Source organism: Musca vetustissima, unplaced genomic scaffold (assembly GCF_032173495.1).
Source record: "Musca vetustissima isolate MV318-11 ecotype Yass unplaced genomic scaffold, APGP_CSIRO_Mvet_v1 utg75452, whole genome shotgun sequence".
NCBI lineage: Eukaryota > Metazoa > Arthropoda > Insecta > Diptera > Muscidae > Musca > Musca vetustissima.
The window spans coordinates 205,457-212,416 of NW_026877768.1; positions in this window are offsets into that span (position 1 = coordinate 205,457).

Sequence of the window (6,960 nt, forward strand, 5' to 3'; positions counted from 1 at the left end):
CTACTGGCATTGGTCAATGCAATAACTGAGAGAAACGAAAAAGTGCGGAGGAGTATAAATGTACGAAGTTTTGTTTAAAATTATAAACTGCAGTTACTTATTTGATGATGATATCTAATTTAATTCCATTCAATAGAGATAATAGACCTGCAGATGCAGGATAGAATAAATGCACGTTAAAGACTAATTTTTGAAATTCAATAATATAAAAAACTCTTTTTGGCCACCATTTTGGCACTGGGTTTTTGAATAGATGTTGTTGATTGGCATTGGAGACTTTCTGGGGGTTTGGGACCCTGGTCATGGTGCTACAATGTATTATATGAGCCGCTTATTATCCACATCGATTAACTCCAATTTCTGAAAAATCTTAAATTTAGGCCTTTTGGTATAGTCATAATAATATATATTGCTGAATAATAAATATTAGAGCCTTTATGCGTTCTAGATTATTCTCATTGAGTGAAATATATACGTATGTTACAATGGGGCATAGGAGATTACAATTTTTCGTAAATGTGATTTCTTTCACGTAAAACATACCTCATATATTCGATTTGTATTGTTACAATTTTATTGGAAATACCATTGAACCAAATTATTTTCACATAGAGTAACTTCGGGTAATGTGGACCAGGCGTCTAATGTGGACCTCCCCCATATCTAAGAAAATGCTTTAAATATGTCAATGCCGCCTTGATAAATGTTTTCCTAATTAGTGGAAACAAACATCAAGCTTGATTTTTAATAAATAATTGCAAAGTTGAAAATTTAGTAATAGGAAATGTAGCTCTGATTGTAAAAGTGTGATTTGAAAATTTTTTAGCAGAATAGTCGAACGTTTTTGCAAGGTAGTCGAACACTCGAACACCTTTTCTCGAATATAAAGAAGTTATGTGGTTTTCTTGTTTTCTTTAACAATCCAAAACACGAACCCATATATTTTTGCCTTCATAGTGCAATAAATTGAAATTTATCACAACCAATCCACAACCTAACTTTAACTTACTGATCCTCATTACCCACATATACTGGTCCACATTACCCGCCAGTTCAGAGTTTTTTGAAATATAATGCAATAACATTTTTATAGACAAATATTAATATTATTTGACCTGAAATATATTTAGCCAACAAATCTACTATGTTGTGAAAACAATTTGTTTTTATTTTACCGTTGTTACGCCCACAATACCACACAAGTGAAAAAGCGTTATGTTCGGCCGGGCCGAACTTTGGATACCCTCCACCATAGATATACTGACAGGTACTAGAAATGAAAATATAGGGATATATGATATATATATGAAAATACCGACATTTCTCAAAACGGATTATGTAAACCATAATGTTAACCCTACAAATTTCAGAATTTTTTAATGGATATTTATACTCTCAGCCTAATGGCTAATGAGGGTGTATACACTTTAACACGGTGAAAATGTGCCTCATGGAAATATTGGTTCTAGACCCCATGTTTCTTTGGACAAAATCCGTTTCAGAAAATTTAGATTTCATCCAAACTTTGCCCATCTTATTATTTCTTCCAAACTTAGTTCAAATTCGAAGATGTTTAATATCGGTCCACACCCTCTGGAACCTCCACAGAGGGGCTAGGTCTAAATGCGGATATAGTTCATTATCGAATCGATATAATTTTTTATCTAGCTATACTCCGCAGGTGGAATTATTACAAGAGTCTCTGAATCAAACTCAAAACGCGGGACAAATCAGACAATTATTTTAATATAAAAAGGGGGACTACCCCTAAAATAGGGTGAATATTAATCATTTTTCGTAGAGAGATTTGTTACCATATACGACTACAAAATACCAAATTGCAGCAAATTCGGTTGAATAACGCGCTCAAGAACCCCAAAATACCAAAAATTGAGGTTACCCTTATATGGGGGCTATCCGAAAAAATTGACCTATATCTATAATTTTTGGTGGGGAGATTTAATATCCAATAAGAACTCAATGTCCCAAATTTCAGCGAATTCGGTTGAAAAACGCGTTCAAGAACTCCAAAATACCGAAAATTGGGGGTACCCTTATATGGGGCTATCATAAAAAGTGGACCGATGTTTATAATTTTTTGTGTAAATATTTGGCACTAAATATGACCTCCATGTACCAATTTTCATCGAATTCGGTTGAAAAACGCGCTCAAGATCCCCAAAATACCGAAAATTGGGGGTACCCTTATATGGGGGCTATGCGAAAAAATGAACCGATGTTTATATTTTTTGTGTAGATATTTGGCACTAAATATAAACTCAAAGTACCAAATTTCAGTGAATCGGTTGAAAAACGGGCTCAAGATCCCCAAAATACTGAAAATTGGGGGGTACTCTTATATGGGGGCTATCCGAAAAATGAACCTATATTTATAATTTTTGGTGAGGAGATTTGCTACCCAATAAGAACTCAAAGTACCACAATTCAGCGAATTCGGTTGAAAAACTAGATCAAGAAACTCAAAATACCGAAAATTGGGGGGTACCCTTATATGGGAGCTATGCCTAAACGGGGACCGATATATCCCATCTTTGAAGCTTGACCTGCCTATGCAAAATGTTGGCGATCTATCTCTATTATTTCACATTTTAAAATATTATCTAGCCTATGTTACCTTCACGGGGAAGCAATGACATACTGTGAAGATCTCGGTAAAATCTGTTTAGCGGTTTCTTAACCTACAACCAAAATGATTTCTTTTTTCTATTAAGGGAGTTTTAAACTGCAATAGGGAGTTTTAAACTGCAATAGGGAGTACAATTTCCTGTGATCACGCCACGTTCTTTTTTATTTATGACGTGTATTTACATCCACATTTTGGATACTTTTGCGTAACCGTTCTTAAGGTACTCGCAAATAATGTATTCCAAATTTTTGAGGTGAGATTACTTTCGATTCTATATCAGTAAACGCGGAATAATTTTAGTGTATCTAGCCTATTTTAAACATCTTGGGTGTATTTTTCAAACGAATTGAACGCAGACCTCATATCAAGATCCCACCTAATTTCGGCATGTTAAAGTTCTAGCCAAATTTTTCAATAAGACACTCTATTGTGATTGTGTTTTTTCGGGGGATAAATAAAATCTTTAAAATTAACCATAAATAAAGTGAACAATACAAATTTGTATGACCTTAAGTGGGCGTGGTCGGTTATTTCACACACCTAAACACATTGAGATTGCGTACGGTACTATTGTAATCTTTCCTACAACGTTTAAAGATTGTATCCCCAATGATCTCTTCACTAAAATGGTTTAAAAAGTGGACGACGTCGAAAGAGCTTATACATTGCGTACATACATTGCTATATACATAGGTACATATTTTGGTATTTGAGGATGATTAACAACATATCAGAGGAAAGTTATAGTCACATTTTTCGATATTTTTAAAGAATTTCGGATTTTTGGTCAATTAAAACTTCTTTCCAGAAATTCGTCAATATGTCAATTAATTTAAATAGTACCTACCGATTTGAGGAATTAGGAATCTACAACACAGAGGGAATTTTTCTTGATATTTTAATTTCTAGACAAAAAACGAATGTTGAATATTTTCACAGATAATGGAAAAATATGTAGGGGCGCTTGTCATTTCAGAGGAACATTGAAATTAAAAACGTCATTAAAGAACAATATGACGTGTAAAATTTGTAGAAAACACTATGAGACAAAATCGAGCTCAAAGTTCGGAGATATTGTGTGATCATTTTATGCTGGGACCCTATTATATATGAAGAAGTTATTTTTTATTCCCTTTACCACACTGTGGTACAGGGCATTATGTCTTTGTGCATATGTTTGTAACAAGCAAAAGGAAACGGAATAGACACACGGTTCCTTTCGAGAATATGCATATAATCACTTTCTGAGTCGATGTAGGTTTAGAAGGATGTGCGTTAAGTTTCGTGGAAATCGGTTCAGATTTAGATATAGCTCCCATATATATTTTCGTCCGATTTAATGTAAATGGTGTACCAAAGTCCCTATATGGGCAATATTGCCAATTTTTTAACATAGCTGAAGCGGAGGTTCACCCCTTTATAACTCGGGAACTACTTAAGTATATGAAAAAAAGTGAATAGTTTTGGGTTAATTGATCTGTCGTTGCAAACTGTTCATGATATTGACCTCCAAACTTTATTTTGGTGGAAGCTGTGTCTACTTTAATGTAAAAAAATGTGTAAAAACAGGTTGAGGCGAACCAGTTTTTTTATGTTCTCTATCGATTTGTGACTAAGCCACTCATTGCACGGTCTTCGTGTCAAAATAAAACTAGAAGCCAACAAAATGGGGACTACGCCCCTTGTGTATCATTTTTCAAAATTTTCACTGCATCTACCTTTAAATGATGCTGACATTTTGAAGCTCGATTTTGAGAGTTTTTTTAATTTTACTTCTAGTTTTAATACGCAAACAGGAATTTATAAAAATCTATTATAAGATTATTGTAGTCGCGAATCTGCGTAATTTGATATGTATTTTGTGTATGTAATATGCACAGCTTCAGAGTAATACTCATCCGAAGGTGCGAATTTTGTGCGATCAAATTTCTAAAAAACCTATTTTTCGGGCCAAATTTTTAGATCTGTCAACTGAATGATATGGGTACCCGCGATCAATAAAGTTTTTTACGTTTCGGATGATATAAAATCTTCTTCGTGAAAATTCATTTACTAGAACGGCGGGAACTGGCCTTCCAAAAACACGAAATTTGGCAAAAAATGTTTTTGAAAATATCGCGGATTTATTTGTGTTTTCTGTGGATCATTTCCGCTGCAATTAATGACCTCATACGGATTTTTATCTTTTTCGAAAAGAGAACTTTAAAAACGTCAGCCGAAAGAGAGATGTACCCAATTTATCTCAAAAATAATGTGAGGTGGCACATCCATGGTTCTTAATGGACCACATTCAAATCGGTATAGATCGATGTATTTTTTTAGGGTGCACACCGAAATCGGATGCGCGTTAATGGCATATGGAGTTTTCGGAAATTATTTGCGTTTTACGATTTTTTGGGTACTTCAATATAACGTGCGGCACGTCTTAGCCGTCAAATGAAATTTCGCAAAATATATATGGATTGGAAGATAAACTTCAGTACTTCCTGGAAACCGCATGCGCATCAAATGATTTTGAGAATTACGCGATTTAGACGCAATTTATCTCAAAAATAGTGTGAGCTGGCACATCCATGGTTCTTAATGGACCACATTGAAATCGGTATAGATCGATCTATTTTTTTAGGGTGCACACCGAAATCGGATGCGCGTTAATGGCATATGGAGTTTTCGGAAATTATTCGCGTTTTACGATTTTTTGGGTACTTCAATGTAACGTGCGGCACATCTTAGCCGTCAAATGAAATTTCGCAAAATATATATGGATTGGAAGATAAACTTCAGTACATCCTGGAAACCGCATGCGCATCAAATGATTTTGAGAATTACGCGATTTACACGCAATTTAAAATGTATATTTCATAATATTATTTTATTTAAGATTTATTCCTATTTATAGAATTCCAAGATTTATCGGAATGGTCTTGATATAATCCGCAAGGCGTATACTTATACACAAAAAGTGATTATTATTATATATGTCAATTTTTCGGCGAAATTCGGGTAAAATATCAGAATAACCCCAAAATTTTTTTCTGAAATTTCTTGTATACAATTAAAAAAACAAATATGATGACATTATTTTTTCGAACCAAAAACAAATATTTTCCCTTAATATCTTGTTTTGTTGTCGCTGTGATTTAGAAACCGCTACACGGACTTGTGTGATTTTGATATCATTTGATTCATCATGGTGTTTAGATTATGTAGATATTTTTAAATTAATTTTTAGGCGTGTGTATGTCATTAATATAATGAAAATATTGATGTAATCTGATATATTATTTTTATTTTTCTCATATTTCGCGAATATGTGCAACTATCGTGATTATTATAATATATTCATATTCTTATTTTACGGAGGAAGATATATATCAACTTTTTTCGTCAATATAATAAACGGTGTAATTTTAAGATTTTTTTGTTATGCCCAAAATTAAAACCTCGATAACTTTTGCGCGCATCAACCAAAAATTTGATCGCGAACGGTTTCGGAGTCAGAACATTTTTCTCTATATGTGTACCAAAAATCATTGATGTGCCACAAAAACAAAAAAGGTGATTTTTTGAAAATGGAATATTAAAAAATTGGCAATATTGCCCATATATATATTTAGATTTGCTCGAAATTTGGCATAGCGTGCTGAACTGAGCATAGAATGGTGTGTGTTAAGTTTCATTGAAATCGGTTCAGAGTTAGATATAACTCCCATATATATTTTCGTCGGATTTAAGGTAAATGGTGTACCTTACTCCTAATGGTTGTCCGATTGATACGAAGTTTTGCACAACCTACCAAATTGAGACTGAATAACGTTTTTGCGTTTTGTTGAAAGTGGTGCAGAAACTGACATAGCTTCCATATATATTTCGAACTGGTGCCTGATTGAGATTACATTTTGAACAGTTTGGTATACCGAATAGCGTGTATCAAGTTTGGTTTAAATCGATTAACATACATTTGTCCCATTCTACAAAAACGACTCCAAATTTGCCCGAATAAAATGAAATTTAGCATAGGTTGCAGAAAAGCATATGTATGGAATGATGTTAGTCGGTTCACTTATAGATAAAGATCACATATTTAATATCACATATGCATGTCAATGTTCCTTAAAAAGGCGACGTCTGTTAGGATACATATGTTGAATATAACCAAAGTGGTGAAGGATATCATATAGTCGGCCCAGTCCGACTTTACTACTTTCCTTACTGGTTTAGATTACATTTCTACTGTAATATCGAATGACTGATTTGTTTGTAGAACATTTCGACCTTCTAACTCGATTAAGAAAAAATCGTATATAAGAAAG